This window comes from Epinephelus lanceolatus, chromosome 21 (genome assembly GCF_041903045.1).
Source record: "Epinephelus lanceolatus isolate andai-2023 chromosome 21, ASM4190304v1, whole genome shotgun sequence".
NCBI classification, from domain to species: Eukaryota; Metazoa; Chordata; class Actinopteri; order Perciformes; family Serranidae; genus Epinephelus; species Epinephelus lanceolatus.
Window position 1 is genome coordinate 8442496 of NC_135754.1, and position 18243 is coordinate 8460738.

The window sequence follows — 18243 nt, forward strand, 5'->3', positions numbered from 1 at the left end:
AATCGCAAGCACAGCCATTTTGGGTCGTTCTGTTCCAGGCACGGCGCCAGGATTTTTTCTCTCCCGGGGCTAAGTGGGAGCTTGACCAATACGTGGGGGTGCTAAGAAAATAATTGATTTTCATGACTTCAGTTACTTTATAAGGAGGTTCTTGTTTTTTCAGTAAAAGCAGCTATGATACACAGCACAAGCATGTTCGATATAAAAGTGGTTTTAACTGAATTTGGCCAAAGAATATCCAACAAAGTAGTTAAGCCTAATACAAGTGACCACAAGGCAATGGCAAAAATATTTCACGTGCAAAGGTGACAGATTCAGCACCGGACAGCGCCCATGCGCCTGCCAATAACCAGACAATACATCCAAAATGCGACAGCAAATATACTATTCCATATGCATAATTAATATGAATATTCCAGCCATTTGTAATCCTCATACCATCTACGATTGAAGTAGCGATCCTGCTGTCCAACTTTCATGGCTGGATTATGCCAAAGAAGAGGCCGCCTTGGTTCATCAACAGGTGACTGGCTTAAATCAGAGGGAGCGGTGTCTGTGTCAACAGTGCAGCTAACGGGGGCTGTAGAGCAGCTAGCAGCGATGGACTGCTCTGGAGCTCCTTCAGGTCCTGGCTGGGTGCTCTCAGATTCATTTTTCGAAACTCCCTCTTCTTCTTTGTCCCACTAGGAGACTTCATTTTCTACCTGCACTCTTTTTTTCTTGATCAGAAAACGATCCATTGCAACGGACTGTAGGCTAGCCTTAGCCTAACGCGCGAGTATAAACAAAAGACTCCCCCCTCCTCTCCCCTCTTACACACACACATACACACACACACACACACACACACACACACACACAGGTTATGGTACACCAATCAATGGGGTACAGGCGCAGCACAAACATGCAAGCGGGGATTGCATTGGAACAGAATGGCTACTTGTGAACTTTTTAATGTTTTTTAACTTAAAAATATATATTATAAAATATAAAATAAAATGCTTGAGGGGCTTAACTGGGGCTACACAGATTTTTGACGGGGCTATAGCACCCCCTAGCCCCGGTGTAGCGCCGTCCCTGTTCTGTTCTCACATTTTCATCCTGTCTCATCTGGTCAATGAAAATTATGATTTTGTCATAGTTTTTATTGTCAAGAGCTATTTTTAGCTCATCAATGTCTCAAATTTGTCACAAAAAAGCTGGTTGAATAATTAGTGTGGTAGTTTTTGTTAACAAAATTAACAGCAACTTCTTATGCAAAATGCAAATCCTTAAAAATCATTAGGGTGCGCAAACAGCCAGCATTTGCAACATGTTTCCCAAATAAACATGACATACAAAACAGTAGCAGCAACAGCCAGAACTTGGCATGGTGGTTGTTATTTAGATTTTAAAAACATACCCTATTTGATGGTTGAAGGTTAAAATTGAAATCCTGACGTTGAATAAATGCAGTAGTGGATAATTTATTGCTTTTTAGAGGATCTGGTTAGTGCAAACGGTTAAACCTTTAGAAATTTGAAAAACAGTAACTGAAACTGTGGCATTGTGGCCTTTTTTTTTTAAGGAAACATGCCTTTCAAACCCACTTGTGCGTTTTTTGGTTCTGCAGGTTTTAACATAAATTGACTTTAAAGTTTACAACATAAAACACATTTACGCACAAGTTCGTAACATAATTCCCTCCCCAGTGCTTTAAAAATAAAGTTCCTCCCCAGTTTTGCATTACTCCCTCTACTCCCATGACGAACAGTCCCTTAGCAAAGGCGTTAGGTTAATGCTATTGCTACATTAAAAATTAGCATCATGGTTAGCTATCTGACCCACAGTGGACCGGAGCCTTGCAGATAGTAACACTAGAGAGACTTCTGTAAATTGCAGAAATTGTAGCCAATGCATACTAAGCCACTTTCCTTCTTTTCTACAGTCAGAAAACATGGCGGCTGTCATAACCCTGGGCAATCATTGATTAAATTATAGCTAATTCTGCAACACTTTCAGTCATCACATAGGGTACTGTTCACTAAAGTGTTGTGATTTCAAGATACCATGCTTACAGAAACATGTCGCTCTGGCCTTCCATACTACAAACACAACTTAGTCTGGTTGTGATATATTTAGACATTATTTGTGCTCAGCCAGTTCTCCAGTTGACCTCTGTGATGACAGGACACGTGGCTCCCAGGAGATTTGCGACACAAGTGCTGTTTCTACCATTATTCCTGTGCTCTATGCACTGAAGTGTGGTATGAGTCTCGTAGAAGTCTGGTTTCATTTGTGTATACTGCTCATTTTTATATGTACATATAAGCCTTCATCATTTATCATCTTACACATACCTTCACTAAGCTTGCAAAATGTCATGCTCTCTTCTGTAACTGGTTTGTATTCTTTTGGTCTTAATATGACAACAGTTCAGGGAGAGACAGTGGTGCAGGTTTCTGGAAAGTCTGCTGAAAGTAATGAAAGTGAATTTAATCAATCCCAGGTCGTGGCAAGGTTGTAAATCTGGAAAAGTATGTTGCCCATTCATACCTTACCAGACCTTATGGATATATATTGAACATTTTATGTAGTTTTCAATCTGCGCTGTTTTGTCATGTTGTAAGACAGATTAAGATGATCGATCCATCTGTTTGCCAAATCACACACGTCCTCCTTTGTCTTTTGCCCCGTGAGTCCTCTCACCCTTGGTGGAGGCTTTGGAAGCTGCACTAGCCCTTCGTGTGCTCACCACTCGGATTAATGGCTGTTTTGGCAACATATGAGCTCATGGGTAATTGGCCGAGGTGATGTTTCCTGTTGAATGCTACCTGGATCTTTTGTGGTTCCCTTCATGGTTGGTCGCCCCCCCTGCCACTAACACTAGTAATTGAGCAGCACTTTTGTGACACAGGTTGTGAACCGTGATGAGGAAGTTATATGTTTCCTCAAAGTGTCACTGGAGAGAATGACAGAGAAGAATAGGTTTCACCCTGAAGCATTGTGTATCTTTTTTGTGTTAGCTACTGTAACCATTTCCCTTTCACGACTAAGAAAATATCTAAGCCTTGTTTTTACCTTAATTTTAACTTTTGTCTTTCAGTTAAAGTAAATGACATGGACCAATCTATTGTCATTGCTCAGTTTAAAAATCCAGACACAGCAGTTTTTAATTCATGTGTCATGGTGACACCCTTTCTTTCTCCTCAGCCTCACTACCTCTCTGTTCCCTGTTTTCACAATTCTCAACATTGTCATTCCCCACCTGTCCACTAGATGCTCTCAGAGTTTCCTGCCCTCACCTGGTCCTGCTCCTCCCTGCACACCTGACCCTCATCAAGCATCAATGTATTAAATAGCCAGGAAGGCAGGATTCCTTTGGCTGTCCATTCTGATCTCTAGTTGCCAAAATGTAAGCCATTAACTGTTCCTTACTATACAGATTATAGTAAAGTCCCTGAAGTCCACCTGTTCTACAGAACAAGAGCAGGCTTTCTTTCAGCTGGCTAGAAAGAACCTAAAAGTCCAATCGGAGTGTAGTTATAAACTTCTCTGTTAACCAGGTTTTCCTGATCAGGCTCTGTGCACATTCCCATAACAAGGGGGTATTTGGCATCATTTGACTCTTATACCACACAAAATGGACCAATCGAATGCAGAGCTTTGAAGAATATACTGTACGAACTGTTACAGCAAAAAGCAGCACTGTTGCTGAAAATAAGGCAAGAGAGGAATGCTGGCAGAAAATGACTAATTGTGTGGATTTGTAAGTTAGTATATATTGTACCACTCACTCTTTTCCTAATGTGACAGCTGCAAACTTTACAGCTCAAACTTTACACTTGACACAGCAGATTAAAACATACTCAAGATCTGCATTCAAATCTCACACTGTCCCATAAAGGATATGTGAAAGTCATTTTCATTTTTGATAGATTGATGGAGTGAAATAGATTTTATTGATTTAATATTATCTGTGAAAAATACTATTAGACCAATCAATTTTCCAATCGCTGTAATATACCAGCACTGTAAAACAGACCTCAGCAAATCAGGACCAAGCATAAAATATAATATAAACTGGTAACATTACTGTGTGAAGAAACAATACTGCATTTCACATACAAGTGACATAGCAAACTATTAATAGGCTATATAATGCCACCTGCAATTTTATTGAAGGCCTCTTTTAAAGCCAGTGGCAAGCAGATGGCCCAGAGAACACTACAGATCTATTCAGTAGTATCAGTTTAGTGAGAGCAAACAAAATGAAACATTATTCTTGCTCAGGTTGTCTGTATCACTAACATGCAACTGAATCTATTTAAGTTTCTGTGTCCAAAAAAAAAAAAGATGTAGAAATATACGCACATCACTTAAAAAAAAATAAATGCAATGAGTTACATATAGTTTGTGCTACTGTGATTCCATGGCTTTTTTCATTGGCATTACTAATTTAGTGTTACGGCTTAACAAGTTGGTATTTAAAGGTGCTGTATGTAAGAATGTGGCCAAAAGGGTTACTGCACTCAAATTCAAAATACTGCCGCGAGTCGTGTCCACCCCCCTCCCCTACAGATTGGAGGTTGCTGGACAGCGGCACGCTGGAGACTGATTTGTTTGCCCACGGGCGGTCGCCGCGTCCTTGATCTTCGGTTTTCCAGCGGACCATTCGAGCAAGTCCAGCTTCTCTTCTGCTAACGCTGCTGCCAGGATACAGCTGAGGAGGAGCCGGCTGCTAATGCTATGTACTGGGACACTGCTAATGCTGCTTGCCGTGTTGCTGTAGCTCAGTTGTAACTGTAACTGATGCTGAGACTCTACTGACTGTGTGACTGGTAGACGGCGGTGGATGGCGCAACAGGCCAAAACACAAATTCAAAACATAAAAATGATTTGCAGACTGCAAAACATTTTTTTAAATTTGAATATTCTGGCTGTACTATTGTTGTCGGTGAGATCAGTATGTTATATGAAGATTATTCCTTAGTCTCTATGACATATTAGGAGGATTTTACAACTATTTGCTTTAGATTTCTTACATATAGCTCCTTTAAAATGCTTTCACCCAGCTTAGAATCTGTATCGCTCATGGAGAATATTGTCTTACATATCTGTCTAGTCCCCAGACACACTCTCCCTCTGAAGAAACTCTTCTTAGGTCTGTATCATATGGCAGTCTAGCCAGGTTAAAAGAGAGCCACCTTTGTGACATGGACAACTCTGGCTTTAGGCTATCATATCTCGCTAACCTATTAATCTTGCTTTGTAGTGTACTCCCTCTGCTCTGCTTCACTGACTGCATTTGGGACCTCCTCTCAGACTCCATCTGCTGATGAAGACGAGATGCATTTTAAAGTCCTGTAAGAAGCGAGTAAGTGGACCTTGAGTTAATATTATTTTGGTATACTTTTTTTTTGTTTGTTTTTTTCTGACTGTCAAGGATGAATTCAGTTTAAGGTTGATCCAAAGTTGCTGACATATTTATCAAAGGCAATAAGTTATTTTATTTTACCCTTAACAAATCATTTCACTTATATATGTAGTCTCATAGTGTAACATAGATCACATACGTGCATATATGAGTCATTTTTTGCCCAATGATTATTAGTGCTATTTAGACTGAAAACTAACCTGGAAATCCAGATGCCCCGTCCCTAGCAAATATGAATTTGCTCTGCACAGGGATCTGGCCCCCGACGAGCAGAGCCCATTGAATCGCCATCGGACCAATCAGATCAGTCTATCTGACAAAGGCGGGCTCTGGGTGGGCGTAACATGACGAGGACAGTGCTGCGCCGTAGGAGTCGAAAAGTAAAGATGGCAGCTTCCGAAGGACCGTGTCCATTCAATTTAGCTTTGGAAGAAACGCTAAGTAGTGTTGTCAGAATACCAAAATCTTTGTTTCGGTACCAATACCAATATGAATTTCGATACTTTTCGATACTCTTCGGTACTTTTCCTAAGGAAAAGTCTTTTGGATACAAACCTTTAGAACAATAAATAGTTGGGGTGTAACGGTACCAAAAAAAATCATGGTTCGGTAAGTACCTCGGTACGGACGTCACGGTTTGGTAACTCAAATGTTCCACCAAGTTTGTGTTGTCTCGTGTTGTCTCCCTTTGCGAGGCAGACTTTCTCTTGTCTTTTTTCACGTGCGCCAGCTGTGGATGTTGATACAGGTGTTGTCATACACACCACTTGCGCAATCTGTGCTCCAGTAGGAACAAGAAAGGCATTTGTGGGCATAAATGAGTAAAATAAATTAACTAAATTAATGAACTGAATCAATTTCAAAGTACCGGTATTTTCCAAATGCAGTATAGTACCGTTTGGAATACTCTAGTACCGCGGTACTATTTTAGTACCGGTATACCGTGCAACACTAACGCTAAGCCAGCTACACTTATCTTTTTCCTTGAGAGAGGAACAGAAGACTGCCCTAGAAGCCTTCATTTCCAGGAAGGACGTTTTTGTCATTTTGCTGACGGGATACGGCAAAAGCATAATATATCAGTTAGCCCCACTCGTCGGCAAACCAATGGGGCTTACTGCATTGAATATGTCACCTTGTTTTTTGCTCTGATTGGCTATCATGCTATCCAATTGCGTGCGGCGGAATTTAATATGCCTCGGTTAGTGCCGCCCCTTGGGTAGGAAGGGTGTATCGATGAGGGCCAGACTCAAAATCTTTCTAGATTTGAGTCTGGATTTCCAGGCTAACTGAAAACCTGTTTAAATGGCCCTTGGGTGAACCTAATTGCTGACCCTTGGTGTTATTACAGAAGGCGTCATTAAGGCGTTAGTATGGAATAGTGTTTCTCCATGGAGACAGAGTGCAACGTCTTTGCAAAACACCAACAGTTTGGTGATACTATATTCACCTGGGCCACAGACAGTCACCACATTGAAAGGAAGAAACCTAATTAAATTACTGCACCCACGAAACACATATCGACATATGAGAAACTAACAGAACCCTACCAGAAATCCCCTGGGCATAAATAGCCGAATAAGATTGTTCCATTGTAATGGGAGACTTGTGATGTTTGGGTACACAATGTGCCTGTAATAACAGCCTAAGTGGGAAGAGGTCTTGGGTTCTCCTGGTTTGAATCCTCTGAGTGGAACTCTGCCTTAAGCAGCCTGCATACATAGATCAAAATAACAGGGCTGAAAAAGACCAAAGTAAAACTGTCAAGAATGGGCACTGGTCTGGATGAATGGACATGGGGGCTGTGAATTCTTCCACTGGGTTACGGCCTTGTTGTTTGTATCTTGAAACAGATGTTACACTGAATGCATTGCTCAAGGGGAAAAAGGATGTGTATGATTCCAGAAAACCCACAAATCGGTCCTTTTAAAAGTAGTGTCGCTTGCTTCTTGGGAGTATTGATAATAAAGTTGGAGACTAATGTCCTTCTCACGCTTAAAGTTACAAAGATGCCCTCAATGCTTATAGTTGCAGAGATAATGAAAAATAGAGGTTATTGCTGTTGTTGTTGGCTGTTTCCTCTTACAGAATACTTGATGCTGTCATTAGAGTAGCCGAGAGGAATGGCATGACTTCATGTCAGCGTCATTTCCTTGGAAAGGTTTTGTAGTCCTCTTATCACATGGGAAAGAATTATGTTTACAGGATCTATTAAACCATGCAGGCTAGTCTTGTTTCTTCAGTGATTCAGCAGCCTAATGAAGCACTATACATCATGGAATACAGGTTATTATTGTGCCATTCAGTCAGGGTGATTTGATACCAGACCAGAATACAGCTGATGTTAATTCATCTCAGTCTCTTGGCTTATTGAAAGATTTATATCTGCTGACCTCTTCGTCCAAGATACATAAAAAAATATGCATGCTGAGAGTGTGTGTGTGAGTGGCTTAAGTCTGTGTGTTTTTGTGTTTGCTTGTGCAAGATAGTAAAATCAGATGGCTTGCAGAGCCCTCAAGCAATTAAGTTCACGCCTCTGCAAACAAGCTGGACTCGAGCTCTTTTGTTTCCTCTCTATAACTTTGTGATATCACTCCGCACCAACTTCAAACGTTGGATCCACATGGTTGCGTAATAAGCTCAGGCTTTTGGCTTTAAGGTGCAGAAATCAAGTCTTCTTCAATTAACTGGAACGTGGCCATTTCCCCGTCGTACCCTCTCCCAGATCCCACTGGGATTGGCAGAGCTGTTGGCGCTCTGTGGGATCCACATTAACTGTGTGAACATTCTTGTCGTGCTATTCTGCTGTATTTATTGGCTGCTTGATTATATGCGTGTTTACTTGGCAGTTTGTTGCCCCGCCAAGCATCGTGATCCGTGGGGATAGCTGGAGCTTTCAGGGGTTGTGCTTCATCGCTTTGATGCGCTGTCAGTCAAAGGCAGAATAGAACAGATGGCGGCTGCTTTCAAATCCCACTCCACCACTTCTGATGGAGAACAGTGATGCTGATGATGAAAGATGAGGTTGGAGATGAAGTCGTAGATACTAATGGTGGTGGTTATAGGTCAGTCATAATTTTGTACATAAAAAATTATAAAGTATATTCTATGTCATTAACTTCACTCAGTGGCAAATTTATTAGGTACCCCTGTGCAATCAATTGGAATTCAATACTACAATTCTACCAAAAATTCTAAGTATAAAATGTACAGTATTTGTTGATGCTGAAAATGTGTAAAGTAATCATGACATCAGTGTTCTACAGGCATCATCAAAAAAATACATTATGACTGAACCGTTGTACTGGATAGCATTAGATTACATAGGTGTATGTAATTAAGTGGTAATAATCTTGATCATGTTTAGCTTACCCTTTATAGCTCTTTCTAACAGATGGAGGGCACCAGTCTGTGGCTTGAAACAGGAATGCCAAGTACCACCCAGTGAACAGGTAGGATTTCTGTCACTCTCACATGTATTTTGTTGTTTGTTTTAGATAAGAATTACTGAAAAGGTAATTAGAGCCACAACAGGATTATTTTAGTGTTTTTGCATTATTATGGGTCTACAAATTCAGTATGGCCCTCTTCAGACTTCCAACAGAATTGCACTAAAAAATAAACAACCTCCTCCTTTTTAATGAAAGACCTGCAGCCAAATTGTAGGCACAATGCATCAACCTGCAGTGCATCCTGCCACTCAGTTAATAATGTACAAGCACGCTCTCATGGTAGATAACTTTGAAACTTTGTAACATGAAAGCCAGAGACAGACTGTGACTGTACTGGTTTGACATCTCATAAGCCCTAAGATCAATGTATGCATTGCTCAAACTGGATCTCTTGGTTCTTATCTCATCGTATCAGCCCATACCAACGCAGCCTCTTGAATTTTTTAGTAATGCAATGCTTATATCACACTGAACATCTGCTAATTCTTTGATTTAGGACAACGATGCATCATTTTCATACACAGCCCATTTGCCAGAATAAAATGTTGGCATTGTATGTTTCTGCAAACCACAGATGAGTTCCATTTCTGCGTTTCTACATATGACATAGTTCATGTATAGTTTCATGTATATGAGCTGAATATCTCATCAAGAGGAGGAGGAGATGGTGGATAGGTCTCATCTAGGTGAGACCGCTGTCAAGCAGCTGACAGCGCAGACCATTGTTTGAGACCAACAAAAACGGATATGTTTTTTAAAGAAGGTTTGAGACATTTCCGCCTATGTTTGTAGAGACCAAACCGGTATTTTAAGCCAAAATATGTTTTTCTAGTAGTTTTTGTGCCTAAACCTAACTACATGTCAACCACAGTGTTGTCACAACAACATTGAAAATTGAAATAAATAGAAATTCTAACATTTCAACAGGTTTAATACATATGAAATGTACACATGTAACATATGGTTTGCAGAGAAATTCACTGCCAACATTTATTCTGGTGATTGGGCCGTGATACAAGAATCTAGCCTCATTTATGACATCAGTACCCTGCACATTACTTGCTCAGTCACATAGTGTTCCCTACATAAACCCCAGGGGAGAAGTAAAATGGATGTATGTATAGGAATCTTGGATTCAAACAGGGGAGTGCTGAATTCACAAATGGAGCTAGGTGAAGACAAACGTACTTGAACTTTGAATTACAGTAGAATCAAATCGGACAGGCATAATGGGCCAGTTACCAACTAAGTGCATCACCCTACTGCTTTAAATGATTAGCAAGTGATGTTGTGAAGTATCCTGGCAAAGATATCCAACAAGGTTTGCTGTGCTCATTATGGTCTGCCAGGGGCAAGAATTAGTTTGAGACAGATGTGATTCCATGGAGGCTGGCTGGATAGTAGATGATTGATAGTTCTCTTTCTTCATACATCAACATGAATTATCTTGTTTACCATCAAAGTTTGTTGTTAAGTACACCGTAATTTGAAGAACTACTTTTTATAGGTAAATTGTATCATCAGCTTAAAGGGATACTTCACTCTTAACATTTGTATATCAGTTTCCCACCTCATGGTATGTTGAATTTATGAAGAAAACTTTTGTTTTTCTTGCATGCCTCCACGGTAAACAAAGAATCCCATAACAGAGAATTTTTTTGATAAACCGAAGTTATAGGGGTCCATGTTTAGCAAATGCAAAACTATATCATAACACATTTTTATAAGCTTTCACACAACTCATGCAGTGTAATCCAAGTCTTATTTAAACATGCTCAGTACTTCCCAAACAAACAGCCCTTTCTGATGGGGAATTGAACAAAAAGTAAAACTTATCTAGGCTCTTTTTAAAGCCAGACTCCTTTGATCAGTTAATTTGTTGTTACTGTGTGACTTTGGTAAATCCAACCTTACCATTTAAAACACAAAATTTTCACAATAACACAAACAAACAAACTGATAGAGGCATTGGTAGATCAGGACCCACTGTGGTCAGCGAGGTAAAATTAATGTTTTTGACGCTGGAGTGTGGCTTTGAAGAGAACATAGATATTTTAGGTTTCAGTGAAAATGCATGTGTTTGGGAAGTATACTATAGCATATGACTGGATAAATGAGACTAGGATTATACTATGCAAGCTGTGTGAGACTTTATAAATGATGGTTTTGATATAGTTTTGCTGTTATTCAACTTGGGGACGTATGCCTTCAGTTCTTCAAGAATTTTCTCTGTTTTTGGATTCTTTGTTCACCAAAAGGATGCAAGAAAAACACAAAATCAACGTAAAAGTTGGTGACTTATTGATATAGAAATGGTCATTTGGGGGGTGACGTATTCCTTCAGTGTTTGCTAGGTAATCTAAGATGTATCATGTGAAGCTTATTTGATTTTCAAGCAGATTTTTATTTCACACATAAATGTCACTGTAAAACCCAACTGGTCAGATGTAGTGCAGTTTTCAACAATATGAGCTGTGGCTGATAGAGCTACCTGTCAGCCTTCATTCGCTCCATCTTGAGCCCACTGTTCTATAATGCTCTTATTTTATACTTAAATCCTCCAATAAGACCCTGACTCTTACTGGAAACAACTTTATTACCCAGAGATTATCTTGCTTTCCCATAGTGACCACTATAGGTACCAGAGCTATTAGTTTTTACATGTTGTCCCATGTGACATGTAATATAGAAAAAGCCCTGACACTCATATAACATCTCAGAATGATGATTTAATGACGATGTCTGCTGGGATTTAAACATTACTGGCCCTCATGAAATGGAACTATGTACATTTTTCCACCCCATAAAAGTTCCCCTCCCAAAATACCAGTACAAATCAATCTGCAGGAGCTGTTTTGTTTAGTTTGACTCTCAGTAGCAATTGTGCAGGCCTACTGTGTGCGTTACCTGCTCGATGGTGTGCCTTTTGTCTGTATGAGAAAGGGTTCATGGTTGTGACATTTATTATAGCTTGTCACAGGGAAGCTCGCAGGGCCTTTTTACTGTCAAGCCTCAGCAGCGTGGGGCTTAATTCCAAACCGCCTCGTGTGTCAGGAGACCTGCAACATCAAACTCGTGTCACTCAAGCATCCCTCTGGTTTCTGTACATGTATTTTATGTTAGTTTTTTTTTCAATTCATTTTCCTGCAAAGAAGCCTTGCAGATTAGGAGTATGTTTGAGACCCCTTCCCTGACACACCCTTAACCACCACCCAGTCTTACCTCATCTCATGGCACCTTGATGTTTTCATTTTAAAGGCACTTTCAAGCCACCATCATTTCATGACCTTAGAACAGTTATACCTTTTACTGACAACAGATTACTCTGTTTACAACTTCCTCTGGGTCAAAGGTGAACTCAGAGGTCAAACAGAGGTCACACTGTCTTTCCCAAAGCTATGTACTGAGCCATACAGCTGGATTGTGAGACATTCTTTCAAATAACACGTTTTGAAAAACAGCCAGTGCATGTCATGAGATCACAGCATCTCCGAATGTTAGAGGGGATTATCATCTGCTGATATCTCTGCTTTCTTTAATTCCTCTGCTCGGGGTGAATTGCTTGACCTATGATGGAAGGGAGGGCTGTGCTGTCAGTGATGCCCGTGTGCAAACGTTCTCAAAGGCAACGATAGAGGAATGGTTCGAAGGGATCAGAGAGATGAGTAAGTGGCAGGTGATGGATTCAGAGTATGATTTAGGAATCTTTGCTCTTCTTTTCAGGTAAAAGTGTTCCTATATAACTCCATATATGGAAGCTTCAACTGCTTCTTTCACATAAATTATGTTCATACATTAGGAACATTCTTTTGCTAAATCTCATTTATTAATACTCAAAATGAAAACGATCTTTAACTATCTCTCCTTATGATGGGAAAGAGTGCACACCCTTTTCATTGCTGTAGGGGTTCATACGGTACAAGCAAATAAATAGGAGCGATTGGTGCCCCATAAAGATGTATAAAATGCAAGTGGTTACTCTGTATTTAACAGCTGGGGGCTACAGAACCCATTCCAAAATATAGCTGTAGAACATTCTTGTTCAGGGGAAACATATGTATGATAAATCACAGAGATGCTCAGATGATACATTGTGCCTGATAAGTAAAACAGAGCACCCTAAGTGTCAGTCAAGATTTTCGGTGAGTCACAGGTTCAAGCGTGACTTTGTGACCCATGAATTATGTAAAAAAAAATTTAAAAAAAAGACAAGATACAAGATGTACCTAGTCATAAACGGGCGGAGTAATGAAGATCAGATGGTAGGATAAAGCCCCGCTCCTTGTCCCGCCTCTAGGCTGTGGGAGAAAAGAGAGACGGGAGGCTCAGTGTAGAACAAAGTGTTTCACTTTGATGCCCGTAAATTCCCCCCTTGAATGAAAAGGTTCTGCAGAAGTTCAGCTTAGTCAGAGTGAGGCTGTGGGCTATGCAGGGAGATAAGACGCCGTACTGGCAGGTGATCCTTTCAGCATGCAGTCAAAGTGTTAACGTTGTTTTTATCAGTAAAAATGAACCTGATTTCATGTAACTTTAACTAAACTTGACTTTGAGTTGCCATAATGTACTCTCAGCATTCATAGCTGTGGGGTTGCAGAACCGAGTCAGAAACCTAACTAAATACATAAATAGATAGATAGCACAGTTAGTTAAATAATTAAAATAAATATAAATCAAATCAATATATTTACTTCACAGGATGACTCCATCTGCATTCTACACACACACACACACACACACACACAGTTTGCCGAAAATATGACTGACATTACAGTATGTAAATATTAGGGTGGAAGATGATGCTATTTTGTTATTAAACCTTTATATAACCAGGTGAACACATTGAAATTCAATTTGTACTGCATTTATACTGAATATTTCAACCAATATTTATCCTATTCTAGTATAATAACACATTGATGGATCAATAGTCACAAACTAACTGATAGAGGCAGCAGTTGACCAGCAACTGTGTTCTGCAGAGTAAAAACATTTTTGTCAAAAGAGTCTGGTGGCTGTGAATTGGGATAGGAGCAAAAAGTATTTTAGCTACCTAAAAAAAGAAAAAAAAAATCTGTTTAAGTGTACGCTACATTTAGACTTTTTACTTTGCCTTGCCATCTGATAGCCATTTCAGGTGGTGAACTGAAGTTGTTATATGGCTTCTTTCAAAGCCAACAGACTCCTTTTACAGAGACAGTCATTTTGACTAACACAACACGAGGAGTTGTTGGTCTACCACTGCCTCGATTGATTTAGTTTGTTTGTGTTGTAGTATGACTTAGAAAACTAACACGGCGTCCATGGAAGTATGTGGCTTAGCTTCTCTGTCAGCACTCCTATCTGCTTCTTCAAAATCAGAGTGTTTTGATAACGTTTTTTTTTTTTAATAAGAAGATAACGTGTGTTTTTGAGAAGGCTTCACTCAAAGAGGCACATTATTCGGGCAAGGAGGTCTATATAACTACTTAATCAGAAACTTATGTCAGGTCCCACAGGAAACATTTTAGAGGGGCAGGGGAAAATTATATTTTGATGCTAAAACATGCGTGCTTTGACCTAAATATAAATTTTCTGGATTTGAATATATAAGAAACACTACTGATAAGCTTCAGAATTATATAAAAGACTAAATAATGAGCACTTTTTTTTTTTTTTGTTTTACCCAAAGCATTTTGGTCAGTAAGATAACAGAGTAAGTAACGCTAATTAAAATTTCATGGACACAAGCTTCTTTAAGCTAACAAACAAGACAGTGTTACTAGTTTAGTGCTACATTAATATAAGTGTTTATGTGTAGTCACTGTTCCCCTCTCATAATGTCAACTAAACATAAAACTTCGACATTAATAAGAGTTAAAAACTACCTTAATTTATTTTGTCTGAAAATTTTTTTTACCGCCTGCTGCCCCTGCGACCAGGCGCACCGATAAGCGGATGAAAATGAAATGAAAGTTTTTTACTGCATTTAGTTAATTTTTGGGGCTTCAGTTGAATCACAAGAGGAACTAGCTGCATATACAGTAGGTATTAGCTGTTTTGTCCACTCCACTTTCTAAGCACTAACTGCTGGCTATCAAGTGTCAACAACTGCCTCTAAGTACCCAGAAGTCCTTGCAGGAGGATGCTGCTCCTTGTAGCTCATTGCGATTACTTTCTCATTCTGGACAGACGACACCACACTTTTTTTAAAAAAGGACTCTGAGCAGAATTTTAAGGTCTCTCCATGGTATCCATGGACACCCATGTTTTAGTGAAAATAGCTTTCACTTGGCCCAATATTAGAACATTTTAACACCCTAAATGTCAATAAACTGTTTGTCGGCACTAAAACACAACAAAAAAACAAGTTAAACAACTTAAAGGCCAACCTGTGATGGTTTCTCTGTGGTATCTGCCTGCCAAAGCTTTCTCACTTGTGTTATCTAGGAATACACTCTGGGAATGACTCCAACTTGTGTTTTTGATTACTTTAAGCCAAGATAGCTGAGAGCAGTACAGGATCTGGGGTCCTGACCCATGACCCCCTAAGTAAGGTGCCCTACCTCTAACCCCCGCTCTCTTGGTCTTGACTGGCACCCTAAAGTTCCACGGAACTGCAGGGGTGAGATTAAAGGGGATTCCCTCTGTCAGCGACCTTCTGTTGCTATTTCGAGGATAATCTTTGTTCATTTGTCAGCTTTCCCCTTTAAAGTGACAGGCTCTAAAGTCCAGATAATGCAGCTGAGAGGAGGGCCATGTCATAAAATGGACTATTTGGCACAAAATCTGTCAATTCCTTGGAGAGTTTTATTCTCCTTGTGCGTCTCGGGGATGATCTTGGAGCATCAGCGGGTGAAATGCTGCCCACCCACGGAGGCCTTTCTTGTGGGGAGAGGCCAGCAGCGTTGTCTCCTCTCTGGATCTCTGAGCTGTCCCCATGTAAACAGCCTCCCTGCAGCAGGAGGAGGCAGACGAAGCAAACTGTATTACTCCAGCTGACAAAGCCATTCACTTCTGAAGAATGCAAATTTAGATTGTGAACGCTCCCTTTGCTTTATCACATTGGACAAACAGTGTTGAGTTATTGGGAGGATTATGAATAGCTTTTTTCTCCAGTGGAAAAAGGGAGATGTGGCCAAGACGGAGTCATCAGAGGTCCCTAAAATAGAGTGCAGTCTGAGAATGAAGCAGAGAAAGGTGAACACCGCTGGTTGGTGTTCTTCAGTTAAGCCGATTCTGCTTCAGCGCCCCCCAAAAAACCTGATTCATTTCAGTGGAATCCTCACTTTTCTTTGGTGGATATAGCCTGTTTGGGTTTTCAGAGATGCTTCAGCTTTGTAAGTTTTGAAGCATTATTGTTTTCTTTTAATAAATGGTCTTTTGTGTGGTGTTTAATGTAAATGTTTTTGTTGAAGCGTGCTGCGTGTGCGTGTGTTTACTTTGGCGATAATGGCTAGCATGCCCTTTTTTTGTTTACAGGTCTTATTGGCTCTTCACTCTCACACTTTTAATGCGATTTGCTTATTCCTCTTCTCACTCATCGCATCTGAAACAAGTCAACAAGGCATCTCGGCATGCACAAGCACATGTCCAACCTGCGTGCAAGCACTGGCACGCATGCAACCACACAGACAAATACACTTGCAGGGAAGCAGCCTCCGTTCTCTTGTGTATTTCTTATGCACTAAAGATAAATGAGCATTTGAATTAGCGATGTAAATAGAGATACTCAGGGATGGCTGTTTCATTTATTCTGCTCAAATCTCCACAGACAGTTTAGCATGGTTCCCATGACAAGGTCGCAACAGTGCGGTGGGCGGCTCCTGCCAGCCCCTTTTATTTTATTTTAGACCAGGGGCTCATGGGAAAGCTATTTGGAGACCTTTTTCCTGTTGGCCTCAGAGAACAGTGCCAGTGGTTTGTTAACAGGTGCAATGTGACCAGAAGGACTTTGTTTTTACCCAACAGCTCAATATATGCTGCTGTTTGTTTGGTTTCTGTCTCAGCATGTGGAAAAGACGGTGGGGGTCGTATGGATTTTTCCATGGATGCATTCATGAATAAAATATAGCTTAAATGTATCTCAGGGGAGTTGCTACAGCTGTAGAGTATTGTCAGTTTACATCAGCAGTACAATGTGACTAGCACTACCACTTTTTATTTATAAAGATAAGAATAATTTGTTATTCCAGAACATGCATACATGAAGGAAGAAATTAGGTACTCAGGTTTCTGTGCAGGTAAATTGCAAATAATAAAATCTAGAAAAGAAAGCATACACTAAAACATCTTATAAAAAGTATTAAATAAATATGTGTGAGGATAAGAATAAGAAATGTGAGATTTGAAAGATAAACAAGTGGGCCCATAACACAGCCATGCCCTGAAAACAGCAAAATACAGTGAACAGTGTCACATAAACAAAGATCAGTGAGTAGGTCCCCAGTGATCTTATTCGTGTAAATTTAAAATTAGTGTCTTCTTGTGACCCACCTTTTGTTGTTTTAGTATTTAGTATGTACTGTAACAGTATCATCAAATAAAAATACTAATTACTGTGGTTCCCCATCTAAACTGTGAGCCTCTTATTTGAGTGTGAGCTGTATACACAATCAGTGAATTCACTTCATTGCAGTCAGAAAAACAGACTATAAGATAAAAAAAACCCAATGAACACAAATGCTACATGCTAGGTATACAAACTGTCAGAAAGACATGCATACATACTAAAGGCTCATGTACTGCATATTGTATGCATGTTTGTACCTTGCATGTACACATGTACTGTACTGCTAGTCTATCATACATTAGACTATAACATCATGTTGTGTGCATGTCACTATGACACAGGTACTGACTGTATCCTAATGCACAATGAAATGTTAAAACCAAAAATAATACTGTTTATTGTGTGCAGTAATGGGAATTCATAACAATAATACATTAAGTAATTATTAAAAACAAATAAGATTCCAAGTCAAAATCCTGCATTTAAAAGAAAGTATGTAAAGTAAAATCAGTAAAATATACCTTTGGTATTAAAAGTTAAAGTACTCATGCAGAGAAATGTCTGCTGGGACTTAGTATGATACATAATGTCATTAGATTATTATTAAAGTATTATTATTAAAGTCTAACCAAATTTTACTTCTGTAGTAGATTGAAATGGAGCTTGTTTTTTTTAACTGTTTTGTATCAGACTGCAACAAATGATTATAATGGATTAATCTGCTTATCATTTTCTCCATTGATTGATTGTTTGGTTTGTAAAAATAGTAAGCATAATGAGAAATGCTAACACAATGCCCATGAGCCAAAAGTGACGCCTTCACAATGATTGTTTTGTCCAACCAAGAATCCAAACATCAACATTTTAACTAATACATTACAATTATT

The 18243-nt window shown here is 39.6% G+C and overlaps 1 protein-coding gene across 9 annotated transcripts in view; it reads left to right on the forward strand.

The window, feature by feature from the left end:
- The window catches only part of myocd (myocardin), a 150188-nt gene that overhangs the window by 20757 nt on the left and 111188 nt on the right, over window positions 1-18243 (forward strand). For 6 of the 9 annotated variants that reach the window (XM_033612049.2, XM_033612054.2, XM_033612055.2 and 3 more), the window contains exons 2-3: window positions 5255-5356; window positions 8811-8868. The exons of 1 other annotated variant lie outside the window; for it this stretch is intronic. The gene's annotated coding sequence lies outside the window, so the exon portion shown is untranslated. The remainder of the gene's footprint in view (window positions 1-5254; window positions 5357-8810; window positions 8869-18243) is intronic. 2 more of the 9 variants (XM_033612052.2, XM_033612050.2) reach the window with 2 other exon arrangements.